The sequence below is a fragment of the Vicugna pacos genome, chromosome 11 (assembly GCF_048564905.1).
Source record: "Vicugna pacos chromosome 11, VicPac4, whole genome shotgun sequence".
Taxonomy (NCBI): Eukaryota; Metazoa; Chordata; class Mammalia; order Artiodactyla; family Camelidae; genus Vicugna; species Vicugna pacos.
The window spans coordinates 61,417,966-61,442,047 of NC_132997.1; the positions used below are offsets into that span (position 1 = coordinate 61,417,966).

General features: G+C 34.7%; 1 long non-coding RNA gene and 1 other non-coding gene across 2 annotated transcripts in view; one reads left to right on the plus strand and one right to left on the minus strand.

The window, feature by feature from the left end:
* LOC116282438 (uncharacterized) overlaps positions 1-24,082 on the plus strand; it is a 414,543-nt gene that overhangs the window by 235,699 nt on the left and 154,762 nt on the right. The gene's annotated exons all lie outside the window — the stretch shown is intronic.
* Positions 14,758-14,864, minus strand: LOC116282452 (U6 spliceosomal RNA). The gene has a single exon (XR_004191972.1). It is a non-coding gene; the product is annotated as a U6 spliceosomal RNA (small nuclear RNA).

Sequence of the window (24,082 nt, forward strand, 5' to 3'; positions counted from 1 at the left end):
AGTTGAACAGTTTTCTTATCATTGCATTTTTTCTAAGGCTTAAAGCTCTGAGCAAGAAGTTGAACAATTTTCTTATCATTGCATTTTTTCTAAGTTATCAATCTAGTTCAAAGTTATTAATATCTCTTACATATTTGAATTTTTAAAAAAGGACTTTATAATCTGCTTATAAATTAGGATTCTAAGTATTTTATCAATGCAATTTAACAAATAATATTTTTCTAGTAGAGGTGATATATTTTTATGTATTATATGATTAAGTACTCTATTTTGACAAGCCTCAAAGCCACTTTGCCTTGGTAAATTAAGTACTTGGAAAAATATATTAAGTCTTTCAGGGCTCATGAAGTTACCACTTAATTTAGCAAATGAGCAATGCATTCAGTAGGATTTATAAGTGATCTGGTGGCTAAATGTATCCCTTATCAACATTTAACTCTCACAGAATGACTTGGATATTGAGAAAAATAAAGATTATAATTATTATGCTTACTAATATAATTGTTTTAACATAGAGTAATAATTCTACACATGAGCGATTAAGCCCAAATGATAGGTATTAATACACCCAGTCATATGGAGCCACATTCCTGACATTCCAAGGTACTTTCAGTTCTCCAGTTTGGCAGTCACTGCCTCTTCTTTAAGCCCTGTTAGCTGAATACCCCACTCAGCCTGCCCACACCCATGGCTACCTAGCTGATTTTACCCCTGCTTTGTGTCTTAGCATCAAATTAGCCATGGCTTCCATCAGGAAACCAGCTATAATCACTCTCTGCCCTGGCACCTGTTGTCAGTAAAGGGTGGGTGCCCCCTTTATGTACTCCTATAACACTCAATTATAGCACTTACTGTGCTGTTGTCATTGCCTAATAAATACTGGAAAGTGGTAGGCTATAAGTCAAATGAATTAGTTTAGCATTATCTCCCCTAAATTCAAACTCCATGAGTACAGGAACCATATCATCTGTCTGCTGTTGTATTCTTAGTGCCAACAAAATCAGTCATATATAGTTATATGCAATATATTATTATTCCATAATGAATAGTTGACTTATCGACCTATTATTTCTTAAGACAGATGCTGGCAATGTATCAGCTTTATGAGGTAAAAATGAATTCATTGAGTTCTAATGAAAACCTTTAAAAATATTTTCTAAATTGTGTTAAAAAAAATTAAAGGAGTTACTGGGGATTGAACCGAGGACCTCATGCATGCTAAGCATGCACTCTACCCCCTATATTGTGTTTTTTTAAGGGAAGTATTTGTTGGTACCATAAAAATATGATTTAATGTATTTCTGAATGCTTTTGTATATCAAATCCATGTTCCTCACAGTTAACTGGTTATCTTGAATTACTTGCAATTTCAAAGAACTGGATGGAAATTTGGTGACACTAACAAGTGAACTAAAAACAATTCAAAGGAAAATGACCAAGGGAAGCTCAACCTCTTGATGCAAAAGAATAAATTTCAATCCCAACTCTGTTTTACTGTTCATGAAATGTTAACCAGCTGCCTTAGATCACTGGAGTTGTAAGCCTTCTTTGATTAGACTAACTGTAGAAAATAAAAGGGGAATATGACTTCATCAGAAAAGAAATAAAATGCACACAGGTAGCAGGTATGAATTACTTAGAGTTAACACTTAAATAAGTCAGATACCAAAATATTATCATATGTGTGTGATAGCAATCTTACTCATTTCAGTACTGTAAGGCGTAATTTGTTCCTTTAAAAAGAATAATTGAACAGTTGAAATTTTTTAATATTGATGTTCACAAATTTTTCATAGAGACTAATACATGCATGTTTTAATATCTACTAATTAGAATTCTGTTCAGAAAAATTTGGAACATGAGGCAGCATTATAATAAGTATTTTTATCATGTCATTATTCATTAAAAATATTTACTGAGTGTTTATTATGTGATAGGTGCTGATTGCAGCAGTACTTCAGAAAGGTATATTTCCCCACTCTTGAGAAGCTTTCATTCTCGTGAATAGGGAGGGAGAAAGAGAGACAATAGAAAGGACATTGAAGGAACAAGGTGATTTCAAATGGTGAGAAATACTATAAAGTTAACAAAGCAAGGTGCTGTGGAAGAGTGAAAAGCAGATGCAGGTGCTTTTTGTTGATGTGTTGAGAAAGGTATGTCTGACGAGGTGGGTGGCATTTGTACTGACACTCAAGTGACAATAAGAAGCCGACAAGGGGATGTGGTCTTATATGCAGAGCTAAAAGCCAAAATAAAGGTTCTGAGGCCAGAAGGATCTTTGCATGGATGAGAAAATTAAAAGCGATATGTATATATATATAGTGACAAAGGACAGCAAAAACATCAGGAAATAAATAAATATGGATTTGGATTTTAATCTAAGCAATGGGAAGTCATTGAAAGTCACTGGTGTGTTGCATTGTTGTTACTGTGTCAGTGGTAGTTAGTTTGCATGCTTAGACCTCAGCCACCAAGAACTGAGTCAGTCATAAACTTGAGTAATTAATGTGAAAGATCTCTCTTTATTAATTTATTAATCCTCGTTCTCCTCCAACCTCCATTCTTATTTTCATCACCATAGGTCTCCACTCTAATTCTCTGGTTAAGGTTGTCTGTATTAAACAATAACAACTATTCAGAAATGTGCAAAAATTATGAGAATAGCTCAGTGATTGCAGACAGTTAAACATATCTGTGTAAGAGAATGAAAAGACAAGCCACAGAGTGGGAGAAAATATTTGCAAATTACTTTTCTTACCAAGTATTTGTATCTTGAATATGTGAAGAATTTTCAAGACTAAGTTAGAAAAAAATTTAAAAAATGGGCAAAATATTTGAATAGTCACTTCACAAAAAAAGATTGGACATGAAAAATAAGCATATGAAAAGATGCTCAGTATCAGTAGTATATAGACAAGTGCAAGTTAAAACTACCTTTAGTTACTATTACATACCTTTAAAAATGTCTAAAATAAAAAAAAACTGGCTGTGCCAAATACTGGTGAGGATGGGGAGCTTTTGGAATACTCATTTGCTGTAAGTAGGAGTGTCAAATGGCATATTCACTTTGAAAATGATTTGATAGTTTCTTTCTAAGTTAAATATACATCTAGCATACGATTTGGCAATCTGATCCCTAGAAATGTTTCCAAGAGAAATGGAAACTTATGTTCATACAGAAGCCTCTGTGCAAATGCTCATAGCAGCTTGACGCATAACCACAAAAAATTGGGAACAAATCCAGATGTCCTTCAACCAGTGATGAGACCGTCAGTGCCCTTCAGCCAGAGAACACCAGGAACACACCTGTAGTTGAGCAAGTTGGTTTTATTAGTTAATGAACACACTTAGAACCCAGATCTTGGTTTCTAAGTGCTATTTTATAATTAAAAAACAAGGCTATTTGATTTTAGGACTATAGCATGGAAAATAAAAGATGATTCTGGAGCATCTTGTGGTAACAGAATATAAGGAAGTGCTTTAAAAAGTGAAAGTATATTAAAAGCTCCAGAATTAAATTTTTTTTGAAATGTTTGTATATATATATTTTTATTGAAGTAGTCAGTTTACGGTGTTGTGTCAGTTTTTGGTGTACAGCACAATGCTTCAGTCATACATGAACATATATTCATTTTCATATTCTTTTTCACAATAAGTTACTACAAGATATCAAATAAAGTTTTCCCTGTGCTATACAGCATGAACTTGTTTATCTGCTTTATATATAGTAGTTAGTATCTGCAAATCTAGAACTCCCAATTTATCCCTTCCCACCCCCTTCCCCTCTGGTACAGTGGTAACTGTAAGTTTGTTTTCTATATCTGTGAGTCTGTTTCTGTTTTGTAAATAAATTCATTTGTGTCTTTTTTTTTTCTTTTTAGATTCCACATGTAAGTGATATCATATGGTGTTTTCTTTCTCTTCCTGGTTTATTTCACTTAGAATGATGATCTCCAGGTCCATCCATGTTGCTCCAAATGGCTAAGTAGTATTCCATTGTGTAAATATACCACAACTTCTTTATCCAGTCATCTATTGATGGACATTTAGGTTGTTTCCATGTCTTGGCTATTGTAAATAGTGCTGCTGTGAACATTTTGGCGCATGTATCTTTTTGAATTAAGGTTCCCTCTGGATGTATGCCCAGGAGTGGGATTGCTGGATCATATGGTAGGTCTATTTTTAGTCTTTTGAGGAATCTCCATACTGTTTTCCATAATGGCTGCACAATACTACATTCCCACCAACAGTGTAGGAGGGTTCCCTTTTCTCCACACTCTCTTAAGAACTAATCTTAAAAGAGCTCTCAATTGCCAAAGCTACAACTTGAGCAACACAATAAGTATTGTAATGGATTATAAATCAAAGAGTAAAATAAGCTTACATGAATGTTACTAACTCACATTTTGCTTCTTACTGCTCAAAAGCCAATACTCAAGAGACAGTTGTAGGTTGGAAAAGGAAAGATTGCTTTTTTCAGGTGGTCAACAACCTGGGGACTCATGTCCAAAAAACCAACTCTCCAGATAGTGTTCCACCATGAAATTTTTTTTTTAAAGGAAAAGCAGAACTAATCTCAGTTAATCATTGAGGCAAGAGGTCAGGTTCTTTGTCATTTTCCATTGTGTGCAGATTTGCTGACTCCTTATGATCTTTCCTCGGATGCTGTCTTGTTCATGCAGTTTGCTTGCAGGATTACTGAGGGGAAAGCTGGGGAAAAGATCTAGTCATCTATTGACTACTTACTCTTTATTCTTACTTCTTTAATCTAATAAAACAGTATGTTGGGCAAGTTTTGTGATCAAAAGATTTGAAAGGTGTGTTGGGGCTGGAGGTTAGTGGAGCATGGGGGTGCCTTGTGTAAATGTTAAGTTAAAATATAGCATGGTGAAGTCTATTATCCAATAGCTCTAGGGCCTGCTTACAAATCCCCATGGTTAGACATCAGTCTGTTTCTATGGGATCAAGGACGAGGGTCTGTCTTCTGTAGCTGCTTCAGGATGAGAAACGAAATTGAAGTCTCTGAGTGGAAGAGGTCCACATGGGTCTGTAGCATCTCTTTGCTGACAGCATCAGTTGCCTGCTTGCATATGTGGGCAAAACAAGCCACAGTTTATGTTCATGCCCACAAAGATATAGATTATTATAAGCAATAGTATTCATTCCATTCTCTTGAGGACAGTTCTTAGAATTGTGCAAGGCATAATAGATTCAGTACTGCTCAAGATGGAGATGCTTATGTCATGGCCATAGGCTGGTCATCATGCAGTTAGCTTTTTCCCTCTAGTGGCAGTTACAGTAGTTATAAAACAACTCCGGAAATTGTGTCAGACACTGTTATCTCTGTGCTTTAGGGAAGAACTAAAGACTCTGTGACTCTGTTGTCCTAGTCATTAACTGCTTGAGCCTGCTCCTTTGTGGCTCAGGGGAGGCCTGGGAGACTTGAGTTTTTCTGCAAACAAGAAGCGAGGACATGAGGGAGCCTTTGTACTTGCGGGTGCCCCACAGGGTTCTGCTTAAATAACTGAATAAGTGATGGAGAAATGAAAAAATCCTTGAGAAAAATTCTAATTAATAAACATATGATAAACTAGAAAAGTTTTTAAAATCACTGTTATAACACCAAAATACTTATTGCATGGCAAGATCCATGGAGGGATGCTAAAAGGGCAGCAGGCAATAATTAAAGCAGAAACAAGATCTGTGCGTAACCTCAGATTTTTCCCCCTTGAAATACTTAGTAATTACAAATGGAAAAACAGTAAATTTCCACAGACAAATGAGTAAGGTTAACATCCCCAACAATACATATCAAAGTCATGTACATCTTGATATGATGACCTGAAAATGGCACATCCCCTCTGTGTTATCCTTTCAAATAATGCGAAATTTCATGAGAAATTAAGAGAAAACATCAAACAAAACCAAGTTGAGGGACGTTCTACAAAGTAATGGCCTAGTGCTCTTCAAGTGTAAAGGACAAGAAAGGCTGAGGGACTGTCACAAGTTAGAGGAAATTAAGGGAACAGGTATATGCAGCATGGGATCTTGGAACAAGAAAGAGAATGTTAGTGGAAAAGAGATATCTACTGTGAAGTAGGTAGCATTATTTTTCTCCTCTAAAAATGGGACTAAGTATGATCAATTTTATATTACTTGTTTAAGATCACATAATTGTATTCAGACTTACCTCATATGATTCTGGAGTCGGTACACTTAATTGCCAACACTAGTTACCTGAATTAACAGCAACTAGGTGGAAATCCACAGACTTCCTTTTTCCAGGCTTCATAGAGACATCTTGGTCTGTGCATTTTTTCAGTTACATTTTAATAGATTATTTATCCTCTCCAGCTGTTTTGTTAGCTGCTACAGCAATTCATAGCTTACATGTAGCATTAAAAGGTGCTGAAATTCTTCATGAGATTTTATTAATTAAATTCATTCAGTACAATATAATATTATGGACCTATAATATTGATTATGATAATGAGGTACAGTCCATACAATGGTAAAATCAACACGCCAAATCCTAGAGGATTTCTAAAATGTAGGACATTATGAAGCAAAACATTGTACATACTGCTGAAATTAATCTCTGAAGAACTGTTCATGTTCAGCAGCCTTCTTCATATACAAAGAGATATAAAAGATACAAAATTTCTAAAATCAGTATTTATTTTTATTTTTACTAGGCATAATTTTTCTCTAATAGTTCAGCTAAAATTGTTTATTTCAATGCTTGTCTACTTGAGGTCCTTTTCTGGGTCTACTAGATAGGTTAATGTGTTCTGATAAATCTGCTTTGAGTCCTTATTACCAAATCTTAGTCTTCGAGTGAATATTTGTTCAGAGTACAGATTTGTAGTGTTGATTACTTTACAGTTGATTTCTCTTGAAGCTTTTTCTTCCCTCCATTAAATATGTCCCCTGATAGTTTTAGCTCAGGATATTAGTTTTATCATAAAATGTCCCCAAATAAATGGAATATTCACGCTTTGAAAAATGTATGCTCAATTTCTTGGAATAGATTTTTCTTTTCACTGTATTCAGTGATTAGGCATTAGTAAATGCCTTTAGATTTTTTTTTGGCTTTGGTATATGAAAAAGCTGCTTATTTGATGGAAAAATGACTGATTTCTATTTTATTTCTCATACTACACCAGTAATCTGACCTCTGCCTAAATATTTCATAACACATAATTTTGCTATTTAATTTGTCATGCCTGGTGTGTATTCTGGTTATCTGAGCATGTTCAGGAGCAGCAGTGGCAAGTGAAGTTCATCTGTAGAATGAGCATTATTACTATTAGGGAGTGACATGCTCAAGAGACAGAGTGTCAAGATACATTGTGATGTATGTTCATGACATATGTCCAATAAAGAAAATCATCAAAACACAAGGGAGGAAACTAAAAGAAGAAAAGAACAGGGAAGAACTATAAAACAACTGGGAAGCAAATAATACATTGGAAATAAGTACATACCTATCAATAGTTGCTTTAAATGTCAGTGGAGTAAATGCTCCAATAAAAGCCCATTGAGTGGCTGACTGGATTAAAAACAAGATAGATCTATATGCTGTTTACAGGAGACTCACTTCAGAACTAAAGACACACACAGACTGAAAGTGAGGGAAAGGAAGAAACTTTTCTATGCAAATGAAAATGACTAGAAAGCATAGAGACTAAACAACATGCTATGAAAAAAGCAATGGGTCAAAGAGAAATCAGAGGAAATCAGAAAAACATCTTAAGACAAAAAAATGGAAACACAACCTTCCAAAATCTCTGGGATGCAGCAAAAGCAGTTCTGATAGGCGGGTTTAAAACTGTACAGGCCTAACTTAGGAAACAAGAGAAATTTCAAATAAACAACCTAACCTTCCATCTAAAGTAATTAGAAAAAAGGCGAACAAACTGCACCCAAACTGAGTAGAGGGAAGGAACTAATAAAGACCAGAGAAGAAATAAACAAATTAGAGATGCAGAAAAAGTATAGTAGAAAAGATCAGTGAAACCAAGAGCTGGTTCTTTGAAAAGATAAACAAAATGGACAAACCTTTAGCCACGCTTATCTCAGAAGAAGAGAAAGAGGACCTGAATAAACAAAATAAGAAATCAAAGAGGAGAAATACCTGATACCACAGAGATACAAAAAAAAAATTATAAGAATTCTACAAACAGTTATATGTTAACAAATTGGACAGCCTAGAAGAAATGAACCTATAATTCCAGAAACATACAAACTTCCAAGACTGAATCAGGAAGAAAGAGACAATCTGAATAGGCCGATTGCTAGCAGTAAAATTGAATCTGTAGGAAAAAAATTCCATCAAGCAAAAGTCCAAGACTGTACCGCTTCACAGATGAATTCTACTAAACATGTGAAGACGTGCCAATGCTTAGGCTTCTTAAACTATTCCCAAAATGCATCTCAGTGTTCATAGCAGCATTATTTATAATGGAGAAGATATGAAAGCAGCTCATGAAAGATGAATGGATAAAGAAGATATGTTATATATATTCAATGGAATAGTATTCAGTTATAAAAAGATGAAATTCTGACACTTGCAACAATGTGGATAGACCTGGAGGGTACTATGTTAGTGAAATAAGTCAGAGAAAGATGAATACTCTCTTATTACTTATATGTGGAATCTAAAAATAAAACATGAATGTATAAAACAAGAGAGAAACACACTCACAGATATAGAGAACAACTAGTGGTTACCAGTGGGGAGAAGAAAGAGAAGAAGGTGGAGATAGGGATATAGGATTAAGAGACACAAAATAAGTAATAGTAATAAATAAGTAGCAAGGATATATTTTGTTCAGCACAGGGAAATACAGCCATTAATTTGTAATAACTTTTATGTAGAGTATAATCTATAAAATATTGAATCACTATTGTATGCTTGAAACTTATCTAATACTGTAAATCAACTAAACTTTAATAAACAAGTAAAATAAACAATAAAAAGGAAAAAGAGTATTAGGATAATAATTGGTAGGTTAGATCCAAAAACTGATTTGTGTCCTAGAAGGCATATTACCAAAATTTTTAGAATCTTCATTGTTACTGGACAAAAATCTATACCAAAACTAGGATCTACCCAAATAGGAAATATCGAAATGAAAAATGCTTCACAAAGTTAGTTAAACAATGCCCTTCTGTGACACTGTAGGAATATGGTCACACACTCAGTTGTCTTATTTCCAAATGTTGGATAATTTGTCTCCACCCTCTAAAGAAGAAAAAAATCAGCCTTAATCTATCAGTCAAAGATGTTAACACTCTTTCTTGTCTCTTAGTTACTCATCTGTTTATACAGATGTACGTGTCTATTTCTTTTTATCTATAATAAGAATTATATCATATACACAATTTTAGATTCCATCATTTTTACTTTGCAGAATATTGTGAGCATTTCTCCATTCCATTCTGTGTTTTAATGGGACATTTCAAACCATTCTGTGAGGAAGATCAGGAGAACGGGTGTTTATACATTGGGGATGAGTGAAGTGAACCACATAAATTATGACTTCCTAGCTACTGGCAGAAGCAGAAAATGCAAGTGTCCTGGTTGCTAACCTTAATTTCTTTCCAACAGGCTGTGTAACTTAATTTGATCTCTCTCTCTGTCAATCTCTCAATCTCTTTCTTTTTTTCTCTACTTGTACCTGTTTTGAATATTCAATCTAAAATGACATTATTATTAGTACTTATTGATTTGGTGAAGTTTCTAGTGAAAATTCTTCTTAGATATTATATATATTAGTTTATAGTGATTTTAATTTCTTTAGAGAGATTAGGACACTGATATAAAAGTATGCCTTTTAAATTCAGAATTCTTTATATGGTTTAGCCATTTAAATTGCATTCTATTTTTTTCTGTTGGTGAGTTTACATTTTGAATTAAATGGGTTAATGCCTGAATGGAGATTTAAATGGCCATTAATTCTTAAGACAGCTTTTCAGTCTACTTAATTTCAGGTATGCGTCTGTAAGAGAAAGTAAAAACACTGCTGTATTTCCTACCATGTTTAAAATTTCACATTTATACACAGAATACCAAGAAATCAAATTTAAATATTTAACAATAAGAAGAAATGTTTTACAGTGTTCAATTTGACATTTCTGAGAAATTTAATGTGATTTCAGAGGTTTTTTTTTTAGGGGTTTTCTCCCCATAGACACTTGTTAATCCCACTGAACTGAAAAGTAATGTTTGTAAATACGGTCACTACTTTTTAATTCTTAAGAAAAGCAGAATCATTAGAAACCAAAATTAAGGCCCTCTTTATAATGAGGAGTTAAGATAAAACTGCAGTTGAGTCATGAGGTTGCATGAAATCATTTTAGAATAACCATTAACTCTTCCAAATGCAATGAGAAACAGTGTGTCCAAATATAAATGGATTTCCAAGGATAGCTAATAATTGTTTTCTAAGGACAAATGGATATTTTGCCCAATTTTCTTTCAGATATTCACCTCTGGATATGTTGTCAATAATTTTGCACTATAAGTTATATAGCTTATAACTTATTTATATATGTCAAGACTGTGCTGAATCAACCAGGAACAGTTAGTATGACAGAGTTAGCTTTCCATTACAGCATGGTTTGGTTGATCTGTCGGATGACCCAAAGCAACATTTTACTGATCTAGTGATAGTAATTTATATAGTCTGAACTCAGTGTGTATGTGTGTGTGGTCTTCTAGTGTTTCTTCCAGATTTACAGAGTGGTTTGTAGTAGAAGTGGGATATGGAAAATGAATGAAATGAATTGTCATGTTCATTGCCCTCAATAACAGTCATAGTTATTAAACAATAATCACTCTTTCCTACTTCAAATATACCATCTGCTTAAGTAATCTTCCAAAATCCCAATTACACTGATAATTACCCATCCAAACAAAACAACATAGCTTACCCGAATTTCAAGAGACTGAAGGAATACAAGAGTAGTGTGAATGTGCTAATTTATACTTTTCTCCACCAGATTTAGAAGCCTTCTTGGCAGATGTGGGAAACACTGATAGCTCACATTTATTTTTTATGACATCCAACAACTGTTAAGCCTTGTACATTGGCATTCTCATATAATCTTCATCATAAACCAATGAGTAGATACTATTATTCTCATCTTTTTATTGATGAGAAAATAGAGGTTTTCAATTTTTTTTCAATATCTTGTTTATGGTCACATTTGGCACTGTGCAGGCTTGAAAATAGGCAGTGTGGCAAGCTGTATTTTCCAAAAGTGACCGAAGTGTTATTTCTAGTAACACATAATCTTTTAAAACCTTGTTATTCCCCATCAAAAGGTAAAGTCCCTACTGACTTCCACCCGTCCTGGGAATGTTGGTGGGCTTATGATTGCTCTATTCAACAGAGTGTGACTGACAGAAATAATGTTTTTTAACACCTGAGGCTAGATTATGCAAAAAGATACGGTCTTCCATTGTCTCTTTTGATGTCAGGACAGTCACCCTCAGGCCCCAGTCTCCATGGAGGAAATTCAGGCCACGTGGAGAAACTGCATAATTCATAGTCTTTCTGAGAGTCACAGCTAGGTGTTCAGCTGACAGCCAGCACCAACCTCAAGAGCAATCAGGCTTAGGCTGAGTGAAAAAGTTTTCAAACCATTCCAGCCTCTTACCATCACGTCATCTCCTCTCTTTTAGCCTTTTCGTAGGGGGCTCTGTGAATCTTGGAGCAAAGACAAGACTACCCAGTAGTCTTTACTACATAAAGAACCCATAAGCATAATAAAGGGTTGATTAAGTTTTGGATTAGCTTGTTAATTAGTCCTAGTATATGAAACAGGCAATCTAATTTCAAGCTAGTATTTTAAAATATGAGAAAATACTGTCTCCATTAAGGAAAATAAGGCATTAAGCTATATCTTCAGTTTTTAAAGATTCAGAATATTTCCTCAAGCATAAAGATTATATACACACTTCTAGGCTACAGAACCTCCAATATTTGGGATTCCTGCCTTCTCCCAAAGACACTGCAAGACTTCTAATTCCTTCAGGGTCAGGAAGGGGAGGAGAGACAGAAGGAAACTAGGACCAAGGAAAAATCATTTAACATCACTTAACGTAGTCTTTTTGTCATTATTTTTTGACTATCATAGCATCTGACTGGGAAGATTTCCAAACACTGACTCTTTCTCATGGAAGGTTTAATGAATTCTTTAGAAACTCCCAACCTCCCCACAAAGTGGAACCCTGTGCACTACACAGTTATCTGCCCAGGGGGTACAGCATCCCACTGATTCCTTACAACTCCTTAAACTTTCTGCTAATTGACGTACTATCATCTCTCTGGACTTGCATTATTTATTTTTTTAAGCTACAGCTAGCAATATGTCCAACTCAAGGGAGTATACTTATCTAAGACTTTCTGAAATTGAGGATTAGTATCAGACATAAATGGATTATTTTCTAAGTGCATGTAGTCTGAATTTACTATTTTAAAACTCAATGCAAAGATTCATAAGGAGCTTTATACTTATTTATGCAAGAAAGGATGTCCAGAATTATTGAGAACAGTACTACTGAAGGGTGGTCATGTACTGCTGTGACCTGTGAACTGTTTGTCACTGGCCCATAAGATCAGTTCAGAAAGTGAGAGTAAACATTTGGCAAATGTTACTGAAATTAACAATGCTGTGACAAACAGGCATGTGATAATTTTTCCAATAATTTATTTTATTATATGTTCCAAAGTATCAGTGCAACCAATGGGTTGAAATTTTCAAAACAACACAAAAAATAGATCCTTGATTGTAGAGTTTGGAAAGCAGTAATGTGTAAAATAGAAAATGAAGTCCAAACTAAGGGTTTGCCTGAAATACTTATATTGCAGAGTATTTTTTTAAAATTATATATGCCTGTCACTTATTTTCTGGATGAAAGTCTTATTTTTAATTTTTTCTCTAATTATCTTTCTATATATAAAAATAAGATTCTTACTTCCTATCTGCCAAATCTTTTTGGTCTCTTCTGAACTTAATTGTCTGAGAGAAATCAATTTTTATTTCAGTATTAAAATTGATCATTGTTACCCATGCTTCATTACTTCTTCTGAACCTAATTCAAAGTCTGCATCATAGTGTCAAGAGATCAGAGAACTAGTTCTTGTCTAATTCACAAGCTCTTTTGCAGTTTAGAACTTAAGAAACATCAAGGACATACAGTTCACTGAGAAAATTAACCAGTGTCTTGCAAATAAAACATGGGCATAAATACCCTGCAGTATCAAATTGAGTTAGACAGTTGGCAAGATGAGGAAATCAATAGCATCTTGGCATGTTGATGAGAAATGCTGCTTGATTTGTGGCAGAAATGATTAAAATAAAAATCAGATGTGTTCTTACTACCCAAGAGTAGCTGTTCACAATATTGTATCTAGTCTTATATATGGAAGTATTTTATTTGTCAATTGTTCTTAAGTTACATGAAATTTGATAGTGATTTTTTAACTTGCTACCATATAGTCATTTTTTGCCTCATGTTACTTAAAATTCTTCAAAAACATGACTTTAAAGATCTGAATAGTATTTCATAGTATATTTAACAATTTCTTCATTGTTGAACATTTAGTTTTATATTTGTTGGAAAAAATGACATTATTGTATATACATATTTGTCTGCATTTCTGTTTATTCCTTATGATTTATTTCTAAAAGTGTCATTTTATTGAATTGTATTTGTTTTCTATTGGAGTATATCATTTTATTTCTATTTTTAAAGCCATATTTTTCTATTATTCAAGTATGTGTAGTACATAGTTTGATTCATTGCAAAATAGACATAAATTCTTTAAATTCGGTTCTTAAAACTATACAGTCATATAATGATGCAAAATATAATACAGAAATGCAAATTAAAATACTTAACCAATACTCCTGTCTACAACCAAGCATCCCCCAAAATATGTACAACTTAAATTGTTTCTATTTTCAGTTCTTGTGATTACCACTATAATGCTTAATTATGTTCTTTTATATTCACTTTTTTAAAAATTTTTTTGAGTTATAGTCAGTTTACAATGTTGGGTAAATTCCTGGTATAGAGCACAATTTTTTAATCACATATGAATATACATAGATTCATTTTCACATTCTTTTTCACTGTGAGCTACCACAAGATCTTCTATCTGTTTCCCTGTGCTATACAGTATAAACTTGTTTCTCTTTCTATGTATACCTGTCAGTATCAACAAATTTGGAACTCCCAGTCTGTCCCTTCCCACCCGCCTACCCCTGGAAACCACAAGTTTGTATTCTATGTCTATGAGTCTGTTTCTGTTTTATATTTAAGATCATTTGTCATCGTCTTTTTTTTTTTTCCTCAGATTCCACATATGAGTGATATCGTATGGTATTTTTCTTTCTCTTTCTGGCTTACTTCACTTAGAATGACATTCTCCAGCGACATCCATGTTGCTGCAAATGGCGTTATGTTGTGGTTTTTTATGGCTGAATAGTATTCCATTGTATAAATATACCACTTCTTCTTTATCCAGTCATCTGTTGATGGACATTTAGGCTGTTTCCATGTCTTGGCTATTGTAAATAGTGCTGCTATGAATATTGGGGTGCTGGTGTCTTTTTGAATAGGGTTCCTTCTGGTTATATGCCCAGGAGTGGGATGACTGGGCCATATGGTAAGTCTATTCCTAGTCTTTTGAGGAGTCTCCATACTGTTTTCCACAGTGGCTGTACCAAACTGCATTCCCCCAAAATATGCAATGCTTCACGAATTTGCGTGTCACCCTTGTGTAGAGGCCCTGCTAATCTTCTCTGTATTGTTCCAATTTTAGTATATGTGCTGCCGAAGCTAGCACTATATTCACCTCTTGATCTGAGAACATCAGATATTTTCTATAGATTCTTGCTAGGAGAGATGGAGGGTTTCTCTCTATTCTGGTCCCCCGTTGCCACTTAGTTCTTTTATTTTTGACAGTTAGATTGTTATTCTTGCTTTTTAACATTAATTGCCTCTGTGACTCTATGCAATAAAATTAGGTTATTTTTTCTTGTATCCTCCACTGTGGCTAGTTTTAATTTTCTACCTCTTGTCCTTTGTAATTTTAGTTTTACATTATTCTCAGGGGAGAAAATGTTAATATTCTGTTTTGTATGCACAAAATTCAGTTTTCTGAGCTCTCTCTGTATGTTGATACCAAAAGATGTCAAACTTTATAAGTATGAGAGAATAAAGAGATTGGATACATGTAAGAAAATAGAAGAGATAGTGAAGGAGGTCTAATATATGTCACATGGGAGTTCCAGAAAGAGAAGACTGAGAAGATGGGTCAGAGGAAAGGTCAAGGAGACAAGGGAGGGAAGTACTAAGATCTGAAGTTGACAGGAGTCTCAGGCTTTTTCAAAGTTATTATGGCTTTCTAGGCCCTTTGTATTCCTGTTAGAAGTGTAGAATAATTTTGTTAACTTCCAGGGGGAAAAAAAGCCTGCTGGGATATTGATGGGGATTGCACTGAATTTGGAAAGAACTGCTTTCTTGATAATACTGAGGGTTTGCTTTTTTTTTAACCCATAAACATGGTATTTACCTCCTTTTATTTAGGTTATCTTAAATTCCTCTTAGCAAAGTTTTGGAGTTTTTTATTGTACAACTCTTTCACATCTTATGGAACATCTATCCCTAAGTCTTTGATATTTTTGGTGCTATTATAAATATTTCTAAGTTTACACTTGCCTGTTAATAGTGCATAGAAATACTATTGAGTTTAGAATGGAGATCTTGATTCTGTAACCCTGTTAAGCTGACCAATTTTAGTAGTTAATTCATAGGTTCTGTAGGATTTTCTACATTGACAAGTACATCTCTACATAAAGATAATTTTACATCTTTCTTTCCAATTCTGATGCTTTTCATTTCTTTTTTTCTTACTGCACTGGCAAGGACCTCAATACAATGTTGTATTGAAGTGGTGAGAGCAGACATCTTTGTCTTGTTGCTGATAATAGGGGCAAAAAATTCGGTCTTTCATCAGTAAGTGCAATGTTAGCTGTAAGATTTTTGTAGATGCCTTTATCAAGCCTAGAAAATTCTCTTTTATTTCTAATTTTCTGAGGGTTTTTTTTTTAAACTAGAAGTAGACATTAGATTTCTAAATGATTTTTGAAATTATTGAGATTATTTTTTATTTATAGCTTTTTAGATTATTTTTTCTATCATAGTCAAATCTACAAGTTAATATTTATCTTAACTATGTCTGAGCTCTAACGGAATCTAATAAAATCAAAGACATATCCATTGTCTTGGAGAATGGCAAAGCAAAAGTTGCACCAAAATTAAATAGGCAGGGAAAACTATTCAAGGCTATTGCAGTAGGGTAGAAAGCCAGAACTAAAGTCTGAACTTAGCTCCACTGAAACAAAAGGCAGGAGAGTTTTTAATTACTGAAGTGAATGAGTGGAAAAACACTAGAGGGTGTTAGCAGAGAGATGAATCAATTGAATATGTCTAACACATTGAGTTATTCCTGAGGTTTCACCTGTTTTCTTCTGTAATTAGGCCTTCTGTTTTCGCTAATTGAACCCATTGAAGTTAGGCTCCTACCTCCCAGAAGGACTGAGAAAAGGGGGCTCTTTCTTAATGATTACATTTCAAAGGAATGCCCCCCTCCCCCACCTTGTGCTTGAGAGTCTTGCCTGAGTCAGAAAACTGGCCAGAGGCTTTAAAAAGATTTACATACATCGCAAAAGGACAGAGAAAGAATTTACAGTTACAAGGCTTTCTGAAGTAAATGCTCCAAGAAAAAGGAGGTCAGGAGCCTAGAGTCAGGAAGAAGCCTGTTTAAAAGACAAGTCAAGCTGAGAGGAACATTAAGGCCATCCTGGTCAGAACTACATATTCCTTGAGCAGGCTTGTTAAACAGTGCTCCCGTACGACACTGAAAGGACATACTGTACTCCTTTTTGATTTTGGATACATTTTGGATCGGTTTTCTTAGTCTTGGATATTTCAATAATCACCTAAGATGAGAGATGATGATTTCTTTAGCCAGAGGGGTGGTGGTTGTGACAAGTAGTCAAAGTTTTAAAAAGTATGTTTTAAATTAAAAATTAAAAGATAAGCAGAGAAGACTTGCTGATTGGACAAATGTGGGATGCTAGAGAAAGAAAGGAGTGGTTGATGACACCAAATCTTTTTTACTTGACTGAGTAATGGGAAAAGTGGAGTTTTCATTAATTTTGGTCATCAGATTAGCAGTGAAACTGTGTCTTGTCTTACATACTATTTGTGACTTTTTAATCCACAGTATATTGATCCCCTGGAATATTCCCTTCCCATTTCATATCTAATTCTTAGCCTTCCTTCAAGAACCTGCTCTTATGCTGTCTTTTCAGTGAAATCGTTCCTGTTATCCCCGGCCTGACACAGTGATAACAATACTATTATTGCTGTCGTTAGTGTTGCTGCTGGAATTTTTGGTGATTATAATCTGTGCTTGGTACTGTATGAAGGCTTTTACATTAATTGTCTAATATAATCCTTATAACAACTTAGTGAGGTATTCTTACTGTTTGTTTTTACAAATGAGAAAACAAAGGCTTAACGTTGTCGACGTTCCTAGAGATGAGCACACAAAGCCAGAAGTGGTGGCACCAGGATATTAATGCAGTTGTGTTTAACTCCAGAGGACCCGTCTCTCAAACTTCTAGCTGACTTATTAATTGCAGTTATTGATGAATGACTATTTGCTCTCTAGCCTATGTTTGGTTTCCCTGAGGTGATTCCATTTGAAATTTAATTAATCCTGTACATCCATTCTTTCTTTCTCCCGGTTACCTCTGTGGCTACTGTTGCTATACACTATTCTTTTTTTTTTTCTTTATAGTTCTCTGCTGAATCATATTTGAAGAGAGATTGTTTCTTTATTCCAAATAATCTAGCAAGATACCCTGGCAAATTATTTGTATAAAGCAATTGGGTTTTATTAAAGGTCATACTTACCTAAGTGAAAAATTTTCTATCCGCACGCATTGTTCATTACCTAATTATTTATTTGTTGACTTGTGTTAATACATTTTTACAATGAGAAAAATTATACACTGTTTTGGAGAATTAGAGCTAGGAGTAACTTGACCATTACTCAGTACATCCTTCTACCCAAAGTAAAATTCCCTACACAGCCTCCATGACAAAGCACTGCTCTGTTTCTGATTATTTCTGGCAGGGAAGAGAAAAACAGAATGCCTCAATGCATTCAGTTTTATTATTGAATGAATATATGTGTTCAATATTATTCACAGTGGTTAGCTGAAATCTTCCTCTTTTTAACTTTTCAACCGTTGCTTCTAGTTCTATCCTTTTAAGAAATAAAAATAAATTTAAGATACATACCGTGGCTTGCCACATACTCAGACGCTGCTTCTGGAGAATGTCATTCTAAGTGAAGTAAGCCAGAAAGAGAAAGAAAAATACCATATGAGATCGCTCATATGTGGAATCTAAAAAAAAGACAAAACACAAAGCATAAATACAAAACAGAAATAGACTCATAGACATACAATACAAACTTGTGGTTGCCAAGGGGGCGGAGGGTGGGAAGGGATAGACTGGGATTTCAAAATTGTAGAATAGATAAACTAGATTAAACTGTATAGCACAGGGAAATATATACAAGATGTTATGGTAGCTCATGGAGAAAAAAATGTGACAATATATATATGTTCATGTACAACTGAAAAATTGTGCTCTACACTGGAATTTGGTACAACATTGTAAAATGATTATGAATCAATAAAAAATGTTAAAAAAAAAAACAACTAGAAAAAAAAATAAAGATCCCCTTCATCTTTCTCTCAGGCTTCTTTCTTCAGGCTAACTCTGCTGTCATCAGTGCAGATGGCTTCCAAATTCCAGAAATTAGAAGTCTTTGCTTGGGAAATATCCGTCTTCTTTTGAGTAGAATCTCTCTTTCACCTTATTTTGTCTCTGAGGAAATCGTATAACTGATGGAATTTTTTGCATTCTGGGTTGGGGGAAGAGTAGGGCTGAGGGCAAGTTTTCCATGCAATGCATCTTCATGTTTTTAGCCATAGGTCTCATCTCACTGTCTCTCCCCCTCTTTATTTTTGAGGAGATAATTAAGTTTATTTGTTTATTTAACAGAGGCACTGGGGATTGAACCTAGGGCTTCATGCATGTTAAGCATGTGCTCTACTACTGAGCTATCCGCTCCCCCCTGCCCCACTTTCTTTAGCATCTTGCAGTTCTGATCCTGAGTCTTCTGGGTTTCTGCCAGATGGATCTCCTCCTTCTGGATTATATCCTCTGCCTTGCAAACTCAAAGATAGGTTTTTCTCAGGGTCACTTTGCTGGTTACTATTCTTCTTTGTGGGCTTTTTGTTTTGTTTTGTTTTGTTTTGCTTTGTTTTTTAGAGAAATGTATTCTCCTTCTGCCATCTACTGACGGTTTTTTCTCATGCTCTTCTTAGAGGTCTATGCCTTTATGTGCTTTTTATTAACCATTTTAGGGGAATTATAGCACAGTGAAAAACACATATGTTCAATCTTCCATTTTTCACTAACAGCTCAGAGACTGAGAATCTAATATGCTCTTTAAAAGCAGAAAGTAGACAAATTTCTAGAAATTGGATATGGGAGAGTAGTGAACACCACTTGAAATACGTGGAATACGTGTTCCAGGAAGATCAGATAAATCACCTGAGCTTGGGAAGAGACAACTAACATGAGTTATACTTCAGAATGTAGGTTTGCAAAAGATAGCTTATGGAAGAGTGGAGAGTGACTCTAACTTAATATTTTTTGACTCATTCTTTAGGAGCCTGAAAATGTTTTTTTTTTAATAGGGCGATATGATATGAGATCTTAACCAACTTTTTCTAATGACATACATTGTGGTTTTTTGTAGAATGAGTCCACATGTTTGTGTTACTGTTTTTTATTTTGAATAATGCTGAAGTTATTTTATTAAGAAAATCTATACACCCTATAGACTCTAGATAAGAAAGACCTCTAAACTGTTGGAGCCCTCAGGTCCATGATTTAATGCTGGCTGAAATGAGGACATAAATTATCCATTGTATCATTGTTTCCCCACCAAGAAACAAAAAGCAGAATTAAAGCTTTGTACTTTGTCAGCTTGTCGTCTGGGTAATGGAAGAGGAGGCCGAGCCTAAATAAGTGTGACGGGAGGGAAATATTGATTCAGGATCTTACTGAGATGTGGCTGTAAGAGAAATTTACACACTTAATTAATATTCAGGAAGGTATGAAAGCCAAAAAAGGGCCTCAGATAAAATTAATGGCTTTGAAAACTCTAACAGCAGAAAAAGCCATTAACCATTATGCTCAAAAGCAAAATAACCACCTGCTGCAACCTTTCTTATTTTGGCATGGCAGAGCAAATGTGCCGAAAAGGGCAAAACCAAAAGGAACTATTTTATTTTGGATAGACATCAAATATCATTATTTACCAAAATCTTAAGATACTCTTGGAAGGGAAGTTTCCTTTCAGAACTTGGAACTAAATCTATGTGTATTTATATTGTTGAATATTTAACCAAGGAGGTTCTCCTAAGATGTCACTTGTATCCTATGTTTACAATATCCTAGATCACTTGATTACTGGCTTATGTTATGATCTCACACAGTGATTGAGCATGTATAGTAACCTGCCTTAAAAATTTATACATAGGTAAATAGATTACAAGAAATTAATGGATATGTGACATAAAATACATGAACGTAAAGAAAATTGTGAGTTCAGAGGAGGTAGTATTACCTTCTTCGGATTTTATTTTTCAGTAGGTTTAGGAAAGGGAGAATGTTACTAAATGAAATTAGTATTTAAGCAAAAAAATCTAAGGAGACAAATATACAAACCCAGGAGTCTTAAGAAGTTCAAAGGAAGTAAGAGCAGAGTGTGTGAGTGAAGAAGAACCTCTTATTAAAATATATGAAGGGTTATGGAAACAGCAAAAGTAAATTATTCCATAGTTGAATGAGCCATACTACCTATATGGAGTTTTGTAAAGAATTTATGCACAAAGATTTATTGAACGTGGACAGTTTGGCCAATTCTCAATTTATTGTTTTGAGAATGGACTATGGAAAGAAGGTAGACACTTAAGGTAAACATGAAGAGAAAAACAGTGAAAGAGAGCAAAGAGGGAAGGAGGAAGAGAGAGGGAGGGAGGGAAGGAAGAAAGGAGAGAAAGTGAGTGTGAGAAGCAGACATGAGAGCGTGCAGCAACCAGAAGAGAAAGTTATCTATGTTCCTAACTTTCTGTTTCACCGTTGCCATTAATACTTTCAGCCTTGAGGTCCATGAAATTTTTCTCTCTCTTCAGTAGTCTCATTCCTTGATTATATTAATTTTTTTCCCCGCTGAAATGCAAAAGAGCAATATTACCAACTTCAGAAAGTTGTTTTTAGGATTACATGAAGTAGTGAATGTGGAATGGAAGCATATTGAACCAGAGAAGTGTACAGTGTTGAATGATATATTAATATAAAGGCAGCCATTTTTGTTGCTTGAAAGTTTTTAGTCAGTAAATCAAATTGTATTTCTTATTTGCCTGTAAGTAAATTACTGTGAAAATTGGCTGCTGTTGAAATTGTGTTCATCTCTTTCTCAACTTTGACACCATCCAGAGAGTCTATGACACACGGCAGCATTATTGGGTCAAATGGACCTTGTGGATCAAATTTTAGCCTTTAGAATTATCCATCTTTTTTATAGGCAATTATATCTCCCTTCAAAATCACTTGCATGTCAACGTTTACCTGTGCAAATCATAATCAGCATGATAAATGCTCACACATTGTTCACCAGGGGGAGATGAAGAGGTTCATTGAAAACACTGATACACACTTCTTTTTTCTCTCTCAATATGTTTTATTTTTTTATGCAGTGCAGATTCAAAGGGGAAGGTAAAAAGCAATCTTATGGGGCTACAGAATGGCTCATTTGAAATCCATTCAGCCATGTGATGAGCAGTTATGCTCTAGTGAGCTAGGTAGAAAAGAACCCTTCTCTCAAGTGCTCATACTTTGTTCAGGGAGATAGACTATAAATAAGGAAATAAACAGTTCGCTAGTACTGATTTCTAAGAGGAAAATAAATCAGAGTGATGAGTGGCAATGGGGAACTGTCTGCTTTGGTTAGGATGGTCTAGAACTCAGGGAAGGACTCTGGTGTGGACAGGGTGGAGTCTTTTGAACTGAGGACAGAATGATGAAGAAGATGAAGCCACGTAAAGGTCTTGTAGAGAGTGCAAAGAGCCAAAGGCAGACAGATATTGGCATACCTGAGTGAAAAAAAGAAAAGATAAAAGTTCGTTTTTTTCCTAAAGTGCATGTGTCTAGGTAATGGGTTATATAATTCAGAAGAAATTTTTAGACTCTTACAAAAGAGGACAAATTCAGTGGAAAATTTAGTAATATTTAAGGTTTAAGATAATACCGCTTTTGATTTTTCTGTAGGGTGTGTTATTTACGTATGTTTCTTGATATGTTTTGCCTTTGTTTTATAGTCACTGTGTGTATTAACATTCTTGAAGAACTGCTTTAAAGGTTGTTATAATAATCCTGATCAACTATAAAAGCTACATTATGTTCTTTACTGTTGTGGTCCATATCCATGGATAATATCTTCTGGCTATTTATCATCTCTATTTTGAGTAGTCATGGAATTGTTCTGAAAATTAGAAAGAAAGAGCAAAAACACATCACAAGGATAGTTTCCTGAATGTCTGTGTTAAGTAGGTAATTATGTGTGTATGCGTGTGTATATGTAGACACAAGATTTTTTTTCTCAAAGGAAACCATGACCTTTATTGTTTTGACTTAAGTAGTCATCTTTTCTGGCCTTAGATTCTACAGTCCTCTTCTTCCAATAGACTCACAGTACTAATGCATACAAATACAGCCTCAAACCACAAGTAATATGTATATAAATATATTTTCTATTTGTATGAGGCACAAAAAAACAAGGAGAAGCACTGGAAGACATTAACAGGGAAAACTGGATGAATGAACTGTCTTTAAATAGTATTGCTTTCCAAATGTTTCCTTCTGGTTTGGTCAGCATTAGCTTTTTTTTTTTTTTTTTAACTTTGTAGTTGAGAAAGTCTCAATTTCTCTCTCTCTCCCTCTCCCCCTCTCTCCCCCCCCCTCGCACTCGCGCACGCGCACACACACACACGCATGCCTAACCTACCCACGAAGGAATACTGGTATTCAGCATACAAAATCACATTAAAATAGTAGGTAGTTAAGTCCAAACAGATGGCTGCACAGCATTTATATATTTGATTAAATTTTATTTTGATTTATTAATGGAACTATAAAATTCCTTAAAGAAGCATATTCACAAAAAGCCAAAGCAGAGAAGATTATTAGCTGGGCTTATATTACTGAGACCATAAAATTAACAAGTAAACATAGAAAACAAAACTGTCAAATTATTTATGGGCTTCTCTTTAGCATAAATATTTTTAAGGTTGCCTGTATATATCCAGGTAGATTTGGTAGCAGATGGAGTGAAGCAATCCAATTAGAAAATATAAAAACAGTTCCCAAGGCTCACATCATTTAACAAATGTGTATTAGGGTGTACAGGGCAATGAGGATCACTGTACGCTGTCACTCAGAGGGAACTGAACTGGGGAGGAACATGTGGATTTGAAATTTAGCAACAAGTGAAGATTTAGAGTAAGGGTTTATAAGACCAAGGTTAAAGCTTATCTAATTACCACTATCCGTAAGAGATAGAACTCCAGAGGTTTGTGAAAATGTTCAAGGAAAAAAAAACAGTAGGAGTTACTAATTTTAAGTATTTTAAAATCCTAGGGTTAGCATGGTATTTACGGCCTGCCAGATGAGATGAATCAGCACCTCAGTCAGGTGAAGAAAGGGAATTTTGACCTAGCAGTTCCTCACATGCTTCCTACAAGCAAGGGCTGGACCTACTGTCAAGAGCGTAGACACCTGAGGGCCTGAACTGTGTGAAAAGTGAAAGCAATTTCCAAAAGCAGGTAGGCAGCAGAGTGCTAATTTTGA